Source organism: Rhopalosiphum padi, chromosome 3 (genome assembly GCF_020882245.1).
Source record: "Rhopalosiphum padi isolate XX-2018 chromosome 3, ASM2088224v1, whole genome shotgun sequence".
Classification (NCBI taxonomy): domain Eukaryota; kingdom Metazoa; phylum Arthropoda; class Insecta; order Hemiptera; family Aphididae; genus Rhopalosiphum; species Rhopalosiphum padi.
In genome coordinates, this window is record NC_083599.1 from 42,970,364 (window position 1) to 42,989,515 (window position 19,152).

At 26.4% G+C, this 19,152-nt stretch overlaps 2 long non-coding RNA genes across 6 annotated transcripts in view; both read left to right on the plus strand.

Moving 5' to 3' along the window:
* Window positions 1–3,090: 3,090 nt before the first annotated feature.
* On the plus strand, window positions 3,091–3,428 carry LOC132928012 (uncharacterized). Its single transcript, XR_009661944.1, has 2 exons — window positions 3,091–3,263; window positions 3,328–3,428. It is a non-coding gene; the product is annotated as an uncharacterized LOC132928012 (long non-coding RNA).
* Window positions 3,429–3,747: 319 nt separating this feature from the next.
* LOC132924669 (uncharacterized) overlaps window positions 3,748–19,152 on the plus strand; it is a 113,580-nt gene continuing 98,175 nt past the window's right edge. For 3 of the 5 annotated variants that reach the window (XR_009661364.1, XR_009661366.1, XR_009661365.1), the window contains exons 1-2: window positions 3,748–3,896; window positions 4,895–5,022. This is a non-coding gene — a long non-coding RNA (uncharacterized LOC132924669). Of the gene's footprint in view, window positions 3,897–4,894; window positions 5,043–6,042; window positions 6,171–7,923; window positions 8,056–19,152 lie in introns of those variants that run through there. The other 2 variants (XR_009661367.1, XR_009661368.1) reach the window with 2 other exon arrangements.

Below are 19,152 nucleotides of genomic sequence, written 5' to 3' on the forward strand. Positions count from 1 at the left end.
GACATAACATTGTTCCCCATAACCAGCTTCATAAGTTTAATGCTTTTGATTTTTCGAAAAACCGTTATTAAGGATTTTTAAACGTCGTACTTAGGTCGAACGATTTTTGAAAACCCAAAATTTGAAATAACGAGTTTTTGGAAAAAACAAAAACTGATTCTGATTTAGAATTACATGTAGAACATTTTAACTTCTGTGATAAATTGTCGTTGGACCACCAGGTGACCTAGGAAACGCGAATGAAAATTGAAAATTTCGAAAAATGAAAATTCTCGTTTACGAAGTGTTTTACGGGAAAACCGAGAGAGATAGGACGAAAGTCGTTAGTCATAAAATTGATCCCCATAACCAGCTTCATAAGTTGTATGCTTATGATTTTTTGAAAAACCGTTATTAAGGATTTTTAAACGTCGTACTTAGGTCGAACGATTTTTGAAAACCCAAAATTTGAAATAACGAGTTTTTGGAAAAAACAAAAACTGATTCTGATTTAGAATTACATGTAGAACATTTTAACTTCTGTGATAAATTGTCGTTGGACCACCAGGTGACCTAGGAAACGCGAATGAAAATTGAAAATTTTGAAAAATTAAAATTCTCGTTTACGAAGTGTTTTACGGGAAAACCGAGAGAGATAGGACGAAAGTCGTTAGTCATAAAATTGATCCCCATAACCAGCTTCATAAGTTGTATGCTTTTGATTTTTCGAAAAACTGTTATTAAGGATTTTTAAACGTCGTACTTAGGTCGAACGATTTTTGAAAACCCAAAATTTGAAATAACGAGTTTTTGGAAAAAACAAAAACTGATTCTGATTTAGAATTACATGTAGAACATTTTAACTTCTGTGATAAATTGTCGTTGGACCACCAGGTGACCTAGGAAACGCGAATGAAAATTGAAAATTTTGAAAAATTAAAATTCTCGTTTACGAAGTGTTTTACGGGAAAACCGAGAGAGATAGGACGAAAGTCGTTAGTCATAAAATTGATCCCCATAACCAGCTTCATAAGTTGTATGCTTTTGATTTTTCGAAAAACCGTTATTAAGGATTTTTAAACGTCGTACTTAGGTCGAACGATTTTTGAAAACCCAAAATTTGAAATAAACAATTTTTGGAAAAAACAAAAACTGATTCTGATTTAGAATTACATGTAGAACATTTTAACTTCTGTGATAAATTGTCGTTGGACCACCAGGTGACCTAGGAAACGCGAATGAAAATTGAAAATTTCGAAAAATGAAAATTCTCGTTTACGAAATGTTTTACGGGAAAACCGAGAGAGATAGGACGAAAGTCGTGAGACATAAAATTGATCCCTATAACCAGCTTCATAAGTTGTATGCTTTTGATTTTTCGAAAAACCGTTATTAAGGATTTTTAAACGTCGTACTTAGGTCGAACGATTTTTGAAAACCCAAAATTTGAAATAACGAGTTTTTGGAAAAATGAAAAACTGATTCTGGTTTGGAATTACACGTAGAACATTTTAAATTCTGTGATAAATTGTCGTTGGACCACCAGGTGACCTAGGAAAGGCGAATGAAAATTGAAAATTTCGAAAAATTAAAAAGCTCTAATAGTTACACTGTGTAACAAATGTAACAAAAAATATATATTTTGTAATATTACTCAGTCAACCTTTTTATTCATAAGAGATACTATAAAGTTGACCCATGACCCACACACACTTAAACCCAAATGACCAAACATAATATGCTGTGATCTTATACTGGTGAATCTGTGTAGTGTGTAACACAAAATTCATAATAATTTTGATTATGTCTTATATAACAAAAAATGTATGTGTTTGTACTCTTTTATAATATGTTGGATTTGATGCAATGCAATTAATTTAATATTCATTAACAATTATTTGTGATTTTTTTTTTATCGTTTTTTAATGCAGTTTCAAAAACATACATACATATTAATATCAGTAGTAAACTCAACATAATTTATAAAGCATAAATAAATCTTAGAAATAGCATTTACACACCATTACAAAGCAAAAATATCCACTACACGATTTCTATTTATAATGATACATTTACATATAACTTAGTACTTGAAGTAATAAAAATTTCTCAAAATTAAAACTAATTTTTTTCATCAGTGATTCAATATTAATAAGGGAATTGTTCAAATTTTACAACACCAGGTTAAATGGCAATATGATAAATACGCACAGCAAATAAAAAACAATTTATATACTAGACTAAATACAAATATTGATGGAACTTACTAATTTTGTTATGAATTGTTGTTACACTGTTAATTATGTTAAACATGTACCTATCAACAAAACATAAAACACATAAGATAGAATACTAACATTTATAGGACAGTGTAACATAGAGACCACAGTGCAACTAAGATGATTAACAAAGAAAAAAAAGGAAAATAATTTTAAAATAACATGTAATGATCTTATTGATAAATATAAAATATATGTAATTTGTAATTTATTATGAGTTGTAAAGTATTTATGTATTATATATTTATATTGAAATAATAAGGAAATTATTTACTTTATGAGTATAATAATATATAAGTTGTACAACATACAAATAAGTAATAATGTGTGAAATTCTATAAACAAACATTTGTTATTTAGGTCTATAGTTGCGCCAATGGCTTAAAAATAAAGGTAGTACTTACTACTTACTAGTTGGATATTAATTAATTAATAAACATTCAAATATATTACAAACAATTGATTTAGGCACTTATTATACACAAGTTTTACTTATGTTAAATGTTGAACCAAACTTCCAGCCAGGGGCAGCAAACGTAATACAAGTAATCGTTATTCGTTGCCCGTTAAAGTCGTTAAAATGTTGAATAACGGTAATTTATTAATTTCGACCGACAGAATACGACGGATAAATAATGTATCTGGTGCTGGGGACCAGGCTGAGAAATTTATATACTCAAAAATCGTTGTAGAATTATTTACAATGTTGAATAGTTGGTATTAATTTGAATTTTTGCGATTTGAGGTTAGTGTTCAAACTTTTAATTTCTGTTATCACCTATAATTTCTTATCACGGGGTCCAACTCTTATCACGGACTCCAACTGGCCCCATCACCTGTTTTACAATCGTATTTGCATTTAAGTTTTAACTGAAAATTGTTTTTAAATATTTTGTATTAAGAATAAAGTTGTTCAGATAGTTATTGTTTGATTGTTTCCGTTACTGACTTATTCAGTATTTTCCAAATACTAGTAATCATATAAAGATTTTCGTTCTAATTATGGTGTGTAGTAGTGACATTGTTTACTCCAACTATACCCATATTTAACTGACTACAATATTTTCAGATTGCAATACAGCAGACAATGAAAGCCATGGTGAGACATGAATTCACGATTCTATCAGTTTGGAAAATATAAACATCCTATGATGAAAATGGACTAGAAGATACTGATAACAATAATTGTTTTATTCAACGTACGTGTAGAGCTTACAATAGAATATAATTTATAGAAAATTAATAGTTATGTAACAAAATGTTAATGTCATGAAATCCTGACAATAGGACTAAGTAAATGATTCTTATTTACTATAATTAACTTTCATACAATTCATTTAACTTGATACTTCATAAACACTAAAAAACATGATTTTATATGATCATTTTGACGAATATCAAAAATTCATGTTTTAAACTGCTTATGAAGCACTAAGTTATCGAGTCATTCTCCAATTATTATATATATATAACTGATTAAATTTTTTTAGATGGCAATACAGCAGATGACTTAAGGAATGCTGAGACATTAATTTGTATGCATACAACTTTGGGAAAGTATGAACATCCAATGTTGAAAATGAACTAAAAGATACTGATTATAAAGAATTTATGCAATGTACGTGTAATGGTTATTAGGTATAGTTGATAGAAAATTAATAGCAATGTATCTAAAAGTTACTCAAATGCTTCCCTGACCATAATATTAATTAAATTTTTTAATTTATTATTATTAACTTGCATACATTTCATTTAAGCAGATACTTTATATACACTATAAGACATGATTTTATATGATAATTTTGACGTATATTAAAAATTTATTTTTTGATCTGCTTATAAAACAAATAATTATCAAGTTAATCTCTTGAAACCTGGACCACTATATTAGGAAAATGATTCTAATTTGTTATTATTAACTTGCATAATCTCATTTAAGCAGATACTTCATTAAAACTATAAAACATGATTTTATATAATAATTTTGACGAATATTAAATATTTATTTTTTGATCTGCTTATAAAACAAACAATTCTCAAGTTAATCTCTTGAAACTTGGACCAATATATTAAGAAAATGATTCTAAATTGTTATTATTAACTTGCATACATCTCATTTAAGCAGATACTTCATTAAAACTATAAAACATGTTTTTATATGATAATTTTGACGAATATTATATATTTATTTTTTGATCTACTTATAAAACAAACAATTCTCAAGATAATCTCTTGAACCCTGGACCACTATATTACGAAGATGATTCTAATTTATAATTATTAACTTGCATACATCTCATTTAAGCAGATACTTCATTAAAACTATAAAACATGTTTTTATATGATAATTTTGACGAATATTATATATTTATTTTTTGATCTGCTTATAAAACAAACAATTCTCAAGATAATCTCTTGAATCCTGGACCACTATATTAAGAAAATGATTCTAATTTATTATTTTTAACTTGCATACACCTCATTTAAGCAGATACTTCATTAAAACTATAAAACATGATTTTATATGATCATTTTGACGAATATCAAAAATTCATGTTTTAAACTGCTTATAAAGCACTGAGTTATCGAGTCATTCTCCAATTATTATGTATGTTTAACTGATTAAATTTTATTAGATGGCAATACAGCAGATGACTCAAGGAATGCTGAGACATTTATTTGTATGCATACGTATTTGGGAAAGTATGAACATCCAATGTTGAAAATGAACTAAAAGATACTGATTATAAAGAATTTATGCAATGTACGTGTAATGGTTATTAGGTATAGTTGATAGAAAATTAATAGCAATGTATCTAAAAGTTACTCAAATGCTTCCCTCACCATAATATTAAGAAAATGATTCGAATTTATTATTACTAACTTGCATACATCTCATTTAAGCAGATTTTTCATAAACACTATAAAACATGATTTTATATGATAAATTTGACGAATATTAAATATTTATTTTTTGATCTGCTTATAAAACAAACAATTCTCAAGTTAATCTCTTGAAAGCTGGACCACTATATTAAGAAAATGATTCTAATTTGTTATTATTAACTTGCATACATTTCATTTAAGCAGATTTTTCATTAAAACTATAAAACATGATTTTATATGATAATTTTGACGAATATTAAATATTTATTTTTTGATCTGCTTATAAAACAAACAATTCTCAAGATAATCTCTTGAAACCTGGACCACTATATTAAGAAAATGATTCTAATTTATTATTATTAACTTGCATACATCTCATTTAAGCAGATTTTACATAAACACTATAAAACATGATTTTATATGATAAATTTGACGAATATTAAATATTTATTTTTTGATCTGCTTATAAAACAAACAATTCTCAAGTTAATCTCTTGAAACCTGGACCAATATATTAAGAAAATGATTCTAATTTGTTATAATTAACTTGCATACATCTCATTTAAGCAGATACTTCATTAAAACTATAAAACATGTTTTTATATGATAATTTTGACGAATATTATATATTTATTTTTTGATCTACTTATAAAACAAACAATTCTCAAGATAATCTCTTGAACCCTGGACCACTATATTAAGAAAATGATTCTAATTTATTATTATTAACTTGCATACATCTCATTTAAGCAGATACTTCATAAACACTAAAAAACATGATTTTATATGATCATTTTGACGAATATCAAAAATTCATTTTTTAAACTGCTTATAACGCACTGAGTTATCGAGTCATTCTCCAATTATTATATATGTTTAACTGATTAAATTTTTTTAGATGACAATAAAGCAGATGACTCAAGGAATGCTGAGACATTTATTTGTATGCATACAACTTTGGGAAAGTATGAACATTCAATGTTGAAAATTAACTAAAAGTTACTGATTATAAAGAATTTATGCAATGTACGTGTAATGGTTATTAGGTATTTTTGATAGAAAATTAATAGCAATGTATCTAAAAGTTACTCAAATGCTTCCCTGACCATAATATTAAGAAAATGATTCTAATTTATTATTACTAACTTGCATACATCTCATTTAAGCAGATTTTTCATAAACACTATAAAACATGATTTTATATGATAAATTTGACGAATATTAAATATTTATTTTTTGATCTGCTTATAAAACAAACAATTCTCAAGTTAATCTCTTGAAAGCTGGACCACTATATTAAGAAAATGATTCTAATTTGTTATTATTAACTTGCATACATTTCATTTAAGCAGATTTTTCATTAAAACTATAAAACATGATTTTATATGATAATTTTGACGAATATTAAATATTTATTTTTTGATCTGCTTATAAAACAAACAATTCTCAAGATAATCTCTTGAAACCTGGACCACTATATTAAGAAAATGATTCTAATTTATTATTATTAACTTGCATACATCTCATTTAAGCAGATTTTACATAAACACTATAAAACATGATTTTATATGATAAATTTGACGAATATTAAATATTTATGTTTTTAACTGCTTATAAAACCCACAATTCTCAAGTTAATCTCTTGAAACCTACACCACTATATTAAGAAAATGATTCTAATTATTTATTATTAACTTGCATACATTTCATTTAAGCAGATACTTTATATACTCTATAATACATTATTTTATATGATAATCTTTACCAATATTAAAAATTCAAATTATTATCTGCTTATAAAACACTCAATTCTTAAGTTAGTGTCATGAAATCCAGACAATTATATTAAGTAAATGATTCTTATTTACTATTATTAACTTCTATAGATATTATGTTAGCTGATTCTTCATAAACACTATAAAACATGTTTTTATATGATAAGTTTGAGAAATATTATGAATTCCTATTTTAATCTGCTTATAAAACAGTCAATTATTAAATGTATACACCAACAGAGGGCGTGAGCGTCGCCGTAGTAGGGACGACATCCGTCGGCCGAACCGCCTCAGAAAGAAACTAGATAGTTGTGTGGCGTTCACCGTACTGCTGTGTGTCGTAACGGGTCGTTGTTTTTACTTAGCTTTTGAGTCTACTCGTTATTTATTAATTAAGATTTTTGATATTATAAACGAATTGTTCATATTTTATGCCCGAAGTTAACACAAGTAAGTTTCTTGACCCTTGACTACTAGATCAAGAAAATGATTCTAATTTATAATTTTTAACTTTCACTTTTTTCATTTTACCTGATATTTTTACTTCATAAAAACTATAAAATATGATTTTATAAGTCAATTCTGACCAATAATACAACTTAACATTTTTTCGTATTGAAAAGGAGCGATTTTCAGTTGTTGTACAAATGTATTCTTTAGTTACACTCATAATACATTTGAATTTCTTCTACAAAACATTCTGGTATATTTGTACTATCTTTTATGGCTTATCATAATTATTATTTATTATCATCTGTTATACATGTTTTGCAGTTTTACATTCGTATTTGTATTTAAGTTTCAATTGTAAATTCCTTTCATGTATTTTGTATAAAAATGAAGTTTGTCCGTTAGTTTATGTTTTGATAGTTTCCACTTCTGAATTACTCAGTGTTGTCCACGTACTAGTTGTCATATAAAAATTGTCGTTCTCCTTATGGTATCTAGTAGTGACATTTTATCATCCAACCATTATACATATTTAACTTACTATTTTTTTTTAGATGACAGTACACCAGATATACTCAGGACATATTGAGACATGAATTACCATTTCTACCACATGGGAAAGTTTCAACATCCTACGTTGAAAATGGACTAGACGATCCTGATAATAATAATAGTTTTATGCAAAGTACGAGTAATGGATATTGAATATAATTGATATTAAATTAATAGTAGTGTAAAAAAAAATCAGTGTCATGAAACCCTGACCATTAGATTGTAAGCAAATGATTCTAATTTTCCATAATTGACATTCAAATATTACATTTAAGCTGAAACTTCATAAACACAATAAAAAATGATTTAATATTCTGAATTTTGACATGATTTTACATGGTAATTTAAACAAATATTACAAAGTCATACTTTGAACTGCTTGTAAAACACTGTATTCTCAAGTTATTCTCCAACCACTATACATATTTAACTGAGTAAATTCTTTCAGATTGCGGTACAGCAGATCATTCAAGACATGCTGAGACATGAATTACCATTTCTACCACATAAGAAAGTTACAACATCCTATGTTGAAAATGGACTAGAAGATACTGATAATAATATTGGATTTATGCGATGTACGTGTAATGGTAATTAAATGTAACTGATAGCAACATAATTGCAGTATAACAAAAACTTAGTGTCATGAAATCCAGACCATTAGATTAAGTAAATGATTCTTATTTACCATTACTAACTTTCATATATATCATGTAAGCTGATACTTCATAAATACTATAAAACATGTTTTTATATGATTATTTTGACTCGTATTTTAAATTTATATTTTTAACTGCTTATAAAACATACAATTCTTAAGTTAATCTCTTGAATCCTGGACGACTATATTAAGAAAATTACTCTAATTTACCATTATTAACTTGCATACATTTCATTTAAGCAGATACTTTATATACTCTATAATACATGATTTTATACGATAATTTTGACGAATATTAAATATTTATGTTTTTAACTGCTTATAAAACCCACAATTATCAAGTTAATATCTTGAAACCTGGACCACTATATTAAGAAAATGATTCTAATTTACCATTGTTAATTTGCATACATTTCATTTAAGCTGTTACTTCATAGACACTATAAAAACATGTTTTGTATATGATTATTTTGACTCGTATTTTATTTTCATATTTTTAACTGCTTATAAAATACTGAATTCTCAAGTTATTCTTTAACAATTATACATTATTAACTTACTACATTTTTTGAGATGGACATGTTTGTCAGATCACTCAAGGCATGCAGAAACATGAATTCACATTTCTACCACTTACGAAGGTATCAACATCCTATGCTGAAAATGGACTAGAAGATACTGCTAATAATATTGGGTTTATGTAATGTGCGTGTAATGGTTATTGAATATAATTGACAGTAAATTAATGGCAGTGAAACAATTGAGATTTGTTAATAATCTGAAATAAATATTAGTAAACACCTTTGACTTGTAATTTTCATTCTTAAGAGTTACCATTAGTAACTTGCATACATTTCGTTTAAGCTGATACTTCAATAACACTATAAAACATGCTTTTTTACGATGACAATTTTGACGAATATTAAAAATTCATTTTTTTAACTGTTTATAAAACAAACAATTTCTCAAGTAAATCTCTTGAAACCTATACCACTATATTAAGAAAATGATTCTAATTATTTATTATTAACTTGCATACATTTCATTTAAGCAGATACATCATAAACACTATAAAACATGATTTTATATGATAATTTTGACGAATATTAAATATTTATATTTAGAACTGCTTATAAAACACACAATTCTCAAGTTTATCTCTTGAAACCTGGACCACTATATTAAGAAAATGATTCTAATTTTTTATTATTAACTTGCATACATTTCATTTAAGCAGATACTTCATAAACACTATAAAACATGATTTTATATGATAATTTTGACGAATATTAAATATTTATGTTTTTAACTGCTTATAAAACCCACAATTCTCAAGTTAATCTCTTGAAACCTACACCACTATATTAAGAAAATGATTCTAATTATTTATTATTAACTTGCATACATTTCATTTAAGCAGATACTTCATAAACACTATAAACATGATTTTATATGATAATTTTGACGAATATAAAATATTTATGTTTTTAACTGCTTATAAAACCCACAATTCTCAAGTTAATCTCTTGAAACCTGGACGACTATATTAAGAAAATTACTCCAATTTACCATTATTAACTTGCATACATTTCATTTAAGCAGATACTTTATATACCCTATAATACATTATTTTATATGATAATCTTTACCAATATTAAAAATTCAAATTATTATCTGCTTATAAAACACTCAATTCTTAAGTTAGTGTCATGAAATCCAGACAATTATATTAAGTAAATGATTCTTATTTACTATTATTAACTTCTATAGATATTATGTTAGCTGATTCTTCATAAACACTATAAAACATGTTTTTATATGATAAGTTTGAGAAATATTATGAATTCCTATTTTAATCTGCTTATAAAACAGTCAATTATTAAATGTATACACCAACAGAGGGCGTGAGCGTCGCCGTAGTAGGGACGACATCCGTCGGCCGAACCGCCTCAGAAAGAAACTAGATAGTTGTGTGGCGTTCACCGTACTGCTGTGTGTCGTAACGGGTCGTTGTTTTTACTTAGCTTTTGAGTCTACTCGTTATTTATTAATTAAGATTTTTGATATTATAAACGAATTGTTCATATTTTATGCCCGAAGTTAACACAAGTAAGTTTCTTGACCCTTGACTACTAGATCAAGAAAATGATTCTAATTTATAATTTTTAACTTTCACTTTTTTCATTTTACCTGATATTTTTACTTCATAAAAACTATAAAATATGATTTTATAAGTCAATTCTGACCAATAATACAACTTAACATTTTTTCGTATTGAAAAGGAGCGATTTTCAGTTGTTGTACAAATGTATTCTTTAGTTACACTCATAATACATTTGAATTTCTTCTACAAAACATTCTGGTATATTTGTACTATCTTTTATGGCTTATCATAATTATTATTTATTATCATCTGTTATACATGTTTTGCAGTTTTACATTCGTATTTGTATTTAAGTTTCAATTGTAAATTCCTTTCATGTATTTTGTATAAAAATGAAGTTTGTCCGTTAGTTTATGTTTTGATAGTTTCCACTTCTGAATTACTCAGTGTTGTCCACGTACTAGTTGTCATATAAAAATTGTCGTTCTCCTTATGGTATCTAGTAGTGACATTTTATCATCCAACCATTATACATATTTAACTTACTATTTTTTTTTAGATGACAGTACACCAGATCTACTCAGGACATATTGAGACATGAATTACCATTTCTACCACATGGGAAAGTTTCAACATCCTACGTTGAAAATGGACTAGACGATCCTGATAATAATAATAGTTTTATGCAAAGTACGAGTAATGGATATTGAATATAATTGATATTAAATTAATAGTAGTGTAAAAAAAAATCAGTGTCATGAAACCCTGACCATTAGATTGTAAGCAAATGATTCTAATTTTCCATAATTGACATTCAAATATTACATTTAAGCTGAAACTTCATAAACACAATAAAAAATGATTTAATATTCTGAATGTTGACATGATTTTACATGGTAATTTAAACAAATATTACAAAGTCATACTTTGAACTGCTTGTAAAACACTGTATTCTCAAGTTATTCTCCAACCACTATACATATTTAACTGAGTAAATTCTTTCAGATTGCGGTACAGCAGATCATTCAAGACATGCTGAGACATGAATTACCATTTCTACCACATAAGAAAGTTACAACATCCTATGTTGAAAATGGACTAGAAGATACTGATAATAATATTGGATTTATGCGATGTACGTGTAATGGTAATTAAATGTAACTGATAGCAACATAATTGCAGTATAACAAAAACTTAGTGTCATGAAATCCAGACCATTAGATTAAGTAAATGATTCTTATTTACCATTACTAACTTTCATATATATCATGTAAGCTGATACTTCATAAATACTATAAAACATGTTTTTATATGATTATTTTGACTCGTATTTTAAATTTATATTTTTAACTGCTTATAAAACCTACAATTATCAAGTTAATATCTTGAAACCTGGACCACTATATTAAGAAAATGATTCTAATTTACCATTGTTAATTTGCATACATTTCATTTAAGCTGTTACTTCATAGACACTATAAAACATGTTTTGTATATGATTATTTTGACTCGTATTTTATATTCATATTTTTAACTGCTTATAAAATACTGAATTCTCAAGTTATTCTTTAACAATTATACATTATTAACTTACTACATTTTTTCAGATGGACATGTTTGTCAGATCACTCAAGGCATGCAGAAACATGAATTCACATTTCTACCACTTACGAAGGTATCAACATCCTATGCTGAAAATGGACTAGAAGATACTGCTAATAATATTGGGTTTATGTAATGTGCGTGTAATGGTTATTGAATATAATTGACAGTAAATTAATGGCAGTGAAACAATTGAGATTTGTTAATAATCTGAAATAAATATTAGTAAACACCTTTGACTTGTAATTTTCATTCTTAAGAGTTACCATTAGTAATTTGCATACACTTCGTTTAAGCTGATACTTCAATAACACTATAAAACATGCTTTTTTACGATGACAATTTTGACGAATATTAAAAATTCATTTTTTTAACTGTTTATAAAACAAACAATTTCTCGAGTTAATCTCTTGAAACCTGGACCACTATATTAAGAAAATGATTCTAATTATTTATTATTAACTTGCATACATTTCATTTAAGCAGATACTTCATAAACACTATAAACATGATTTTATATGATAATTTTGACGAATATTAAATATTTATGTTTTTAACTGCTTATAAAACCCACAATTCTCAAGTTTATCTCTTGAAACCTGGACCACTATATTAAGAAAATGATTCTAATTTTTTATTATTAACTTGCATACATTTCATTTAAGCAGATACTTCATAAACACTATAAACATGATTTTATATGATAATTTTGACGAATATTAAATATTTATGTTTTTAACTGCTTATAAAACCCACAATTCTCAAGTTAATCTCTTGAAACCTACACCACTATATTAAGAAAATGATTCTAATTATTTATTATTAACTTGCATACATTTCATTTAAGCAGATTTTACATAAACACTATAAAACATGATTTTATATGATAAATTTGACGAATATTAAATATTTATTTTTTGATCTGCTTATAAAACAAACAATTCTCAAGTTAATCTCTTGAAACCTGGACCAAAATATTAAGAAAATGATTCTAATTTGTTATAATTAACTTGCATACATCTCATTTAAGCAGATACTTCATTAAAACTTTAAAACATGATTTTATATGATAATCTTGACGAATATTAAATATTTATTTTTTGATCTGCTTATAAAACAAACAATTCTCAAGATAATCTCTTGAACCCTGGACCACTATATTAAGAAAATGATTCTAATTTATTATTATTAACTTGCATACATCTCATTTAAGCAGATTTTTCATAAACACTATAAAACATGATTTTATATGATAAATTTGACGAATATTAAATATTTATGTTTTTAACTGCTTATAAAACCCACAATTCTCAAGTTAATCTCTTGAAACCTACACCACTATATTAAGAAAATGATTCTAATTATTTATTATTAACTTGCATACATTTCATTTAAGCAGATACTTTATATACTCTATAATACATTATTTTATATGATAATCTTTACCAATATTAAAAATTCAAATTATTATCTGCTTATAAAACACTCAATTCTTAAGTTAGTGTCATGTAATCCAGACAATTATATTAAGTAAATGATTCTTATTTACTATTATTAACTTCTATAGATATTATGTTAGCTGATTCTTCATAAACACTATAAAACATGTTTTTATATGATAAGTTTGAGAAATATTATGAATTCCTATTTTAATCTGCTTATAAAACAGTCAATTATTAAATGTATACACCAACAGAGGGCGTGAGCGTCGCCGTAGTAGGGACGACATCCGTCGGCCGAACCGCCTCAGAAAGAAACTAGATAGTTGTGTGGCGTTCACCGTACTGCTGTGTGTCGTAACGGGTCGTTGTTTTTACTTAGCTTTTGAGTCTACTCGTTATTTATTAATTAAGATTTTTGATATTATAAACGAATTGTTCATATTTTATGCCCGAAGTTAACACAAGTAAGTTTCTTGACCCTTGACTACTAGATCAAGAAAATGATTCTAATTTATAATTTTTAACTTTCACTTTTTTCATTTTACCTGATATTTTTACTTCATAAAAACTATAAAATATGATTTTATAAGTCAATTCTGACCAATAATACAACTTAACATTTTTTCGTATTGAAAAGGAGCGATTTTCAGTTGTTGTACAAATGTATTCTTTAGTTACACTCATAATACATTTGAATTTCTTCTACAAAACATTCTGGTATATTTGTACTATCTTTTATGGCTTATCATAATTATTATTTATTATCATCTGTTATACATGTTTTGCAGTTTTACATTCGTATTTGTATTTAAGTTTCAATTGTAAATTCCTTTCATGTATTTTGTATAAAAATGAAGTTTGTCCGTTAGTTTATGTTTTGATAGTTTCCACTTCTGAATTACTCAGTGTTGTCCACGTACTAGTTGTCATATAAAAATTGTCGTTCTCCTTATGGTATCTAGTAGTGACATTTTATCATCCAACCATTATACATATTTAACTTACTATTTTTTTTTAGATGGCAGTACACCAGATATACTCAGGACATATTGAGACATGAATTACCATTTCTACCACATGGGAAAGTTTCAACATCCTACGTTGAAAATGGACTAGACGATCCTGATAATAATAATAGTTTTATGCAAAGTACGAGTAATGGATATTGAATATAATTGATATTAAATTAATAGTAGTGTAAAAAAAAATCAGTGTCATGAAACCCTGACCATTAGATTGTAAGCAAATGATTCTAATTTTCCATAATTGACATTCAAATATTACATTTAAGCTGAAACTTCATAAACACAATAAAAAATGATTTAATATTCTGAATGTTGACATGATTTTACATGGTAATTTAAACAAATATTACAAAGTCATACTTTGAACTGCTTGTAAAACACTGTATTCTCAAGTTATTCTCCAACCACTATACATATTTAACTGAGTAAATTCTTTCAGATTGCGGTACAGCAGATCATTCAAGACATGCTGAGACATGAATTACCATTTCTGCCACATAAGAAAGTTACAACATCCTATGTTGAAAATGGACTAGAAGATACTGATAATAATATTGGATTTATGCGATGTACGTGTAATGGTAATTAAATGTAACTGATAGCAACATAATTGCAGTATAACAAAAACTTAGTGTCATGAAATCCAGACCATTAGATTAAGTAAATGATTCTTATTTACCATTACTAACTTTCATATATATCATGTAAGCTGATACTTCATAAATACTATAAAACATGTTTTTATATGATTATTTTGACTCGTATTTTAAATTTATATTTTTAACTGCTTATAAAACCTACAATTATCAAGTTAATATCTTGAAACCTGGACCACTATATTAAGAAAATGATTCTAATTTACCATTGTTAATTTGCATACATTTCATTTAAGCTGTTACTTCATAGACACTATAAAACATGTTTTGTATATGATTATTTTGACTCGTATTTTATATTCATATTTTTAACTGCTTATAAAATACTGAATTCTCAAGTTATTCTTTAACAATTATACATTATTAACTTACTACATTTTTTCAGATGGACATGTTTGTCAGATCACTCAAGGCATGCAGAAACATGAATTCACATTTCTACCACTTACGAAGGTATCAACATCCTATGCTGAAAATGGACTAGAAGATACTGCTAATAATATTGGGTTTATGTAATGTGCGTGTAATGGTTATTGAATATAATTAACAGTAAATTAATGGCAGTGAAACAATTGAGATTTGTTAATAATCTGAAATAAATATTAGTAAACACCTTTGACTTGTAATTTTCATTCTTAAGAGTTACCATTAGTAACTTGCATACATTTCGTTTAAGCTGATACTTCAATAACACTATAAAACATGCTTTTTTACGATGACAATTTTGACGAATATTAAAAATTAATTTTTTTAACTGTTTATAAAACAAACAATTTCTCAAGTAAATCTCTTGAAACCTATACCACTATATTAAGAAAATGATTCTAATTATTTATTATTAACTTGCATACATTTCATTTAAGCAGATACTTCATAAACACTATAAAACATGATTTTAAATGATAATTTTGACGAATATTAAATATTTATATTTAGAACTGCTTATAAAACAAACAATTCTCAAGTTAATCTCTTGAAAGCTGGACCACTATATTAAGAAAATGATTCTAATTTGTTATTATTAACTTGCATACATTTCATTTAAGCAGATTTTTCATTAAAAACTATAAAACATGATTTTATATGATAAATTTGACGAATATTAAATATTTATTTTTTGATCTGCTTATAAAACAAACAATTCTCAAGTTAATCTCTTGAAACCTGGACCAAAATATTAAGAAAATGATTCTAATTTGTTATAATTAACTTGCATACATCTCATTTAAGCAGATACTTCATTAAAACTTTAAAACATGATTTTATATGATAATCTTGACGAATATTAAATATTTATTTTTTGATCTGCTTATAAAACAAACAATTCTCAAGATAATCTCTTGAAACCTACACCACTATATTAAGAAAATTACTCCAATTTACCATTATTAACTTGCATACATTTCATTTAAGCAGATACTTTATATACTCTATAATACATTATTTTATATGATAATCTTTACCAATATTAAAAATTCAAATTATTATCTGCTTATAAAACACTCAATTCTTAAGTTAGTGTCATGAAATCCAGACCATTATATTAAGTAAATGATTCTTATTTACTATTATTAACTTCTATAGATATTATGTTAGCTGATTCTTCATAAACACTATAAAACATGTTTTTATATGATAAGTTTGAGAAATATTATGAATTCCTATTTTAATCTGCTTATAAAACAGTCAATTATTAAATGTATACACCAACAGAGGGCGTGAGCGTCGCCGTAGTAGGGACGACATCCGTCGGCCGAACCGCCTCAGAAAGAAACTAGATAGTTGTGTGGCGTTCACCGTACTGCTGTGTGTCGTAACGGGTCGTTGTTTTTACTTAGCTTTTGAGTCTACTCGTTATTTATTAATTAAGATTTTTGATATTATAAACGAATTGTTCATATTTTATGCCCGAAGTTAACACAAGTAAGTTTCTTGACCCTTGACTACTAGATCAAGAAAATGATTCTAATTTATAATTTTTAACTTTCACTTTTTTCATTTTACCTGATATTTTTACTTCATAAAAACTATAAAATATGATTTTATAAGTCAATTCTGACCAATAATACAACTTAAAATTTTTTCGTATTGAAAAGGAGCGATTTTCAGTTGTTGTACAAATGTATTCTTTAGTTACACTCATAATACATTTGAATTTCTTCTACAAAACATTCTGGTATATTTGTACTATCTTTTATGGCTTATCATAATTATTATTTATTATCATCTGTTATACATGTTTTGCAGTTTTACATTCGTATTTGTATTTAAGTTTCAATTGTAAATTCCTTTCATGTATTTTGTATAAAAATGAAGTTTGTCCGTTAGTTTATGTTTTGATAGTTTCCACTTCTGAATTACTCAGTGTTGTCCACGTACTAGTTGTCATATAAAAATTGTCGTTCTCCTTATGGTATCTAGTAGTGACATTTTATCATCCAACCATTATACATATTTAACTTACTATTTTTTTTTAGATGGCAGTACACCAGATATACTCAGGACATATTGAGACATGAATTACCATTTCTACCACATGGGAAAGTTTCAACATCCTACGTTGAAAATGGACTAGACGATCCTGATAATAATAATAGTTTTATGCAAAGTACGAGTAATGGATATTGAATATAATTGATATTAAATTAATAGTAGTGTAAAAAAAAATCAGTGTCATGAAACCCTGACCATTAGATTGTAAGCAAATGATTCTAATTTTCCATAATTGACATTCAAATATTACATTTAAGCTGAAACTTCATAAACACAATAAAAAATGATTTAATATTCTGAATGTTGACATGATTTTACATGGTAATTTAAACAAATATTACAAAGTCATACTTTGAACTGCTTGTAAAACACTGTATTCTCAAGTTATTCTCCAACCACTATACATATTTAACTGAGTAAATTCTTTCAGATTGCGGTACAGCAGATCATTCAAGACATGCTGAGACATGAATTACCATTTCTGCCACATAAGAAAGTTACAACATCCTATGTTGAAAATGGACTAGAAGATACTGATAATAATATTGGATTTATGCGATGTACGTGTAATGGTAATTAAATGTAACTGATAGCAACATAATTGCAGTATAACAAAAACTTAGTGTCATGAAATCCAGACCATTAGATTAAGTAAATGATTCTTATTTACCATTACTAACTTTCATATATATCATGTAAGCTGATACTTCATAAATACTATAAAACATGTTTTTATATGATTATTTTGACTCGTATTTTAAATTTATATTTTTAACTGCTTATAAAACCTACAATTATCAAGTTAATATCTTGAAACCTGGACCACTATATTAAGAAAATGATTCTAATTTACCATTGTTAATTTGCATACATTTCATTTAAGCTGTTACTTCATAGACACTATAAAACATGTTTTGTATATGATTATTTTGACTCGTATTTTATATTCATATTTTTAACTGCTTATAAAATACTGAATTCTCAAGTTATTCTTTAACAATTATACATTATTAACTTACTACATTTTTTCAGATGGACATGTTTGTCAGATCACTCAAGGCATGCAGAAACATGAATTCACATTTCTACCACTTACGAAGGTATCAACATCCTATGCTGAAAATGGACTAGAAGATACTGCTAATAATATTGGGTTTATGTAATGTGCGTGTAATGGTTATTGAATATAATTAACAGTAAATTAATGGCAGTGAAACAATTGAGATTTGTTAATAATCTGAAATAAAT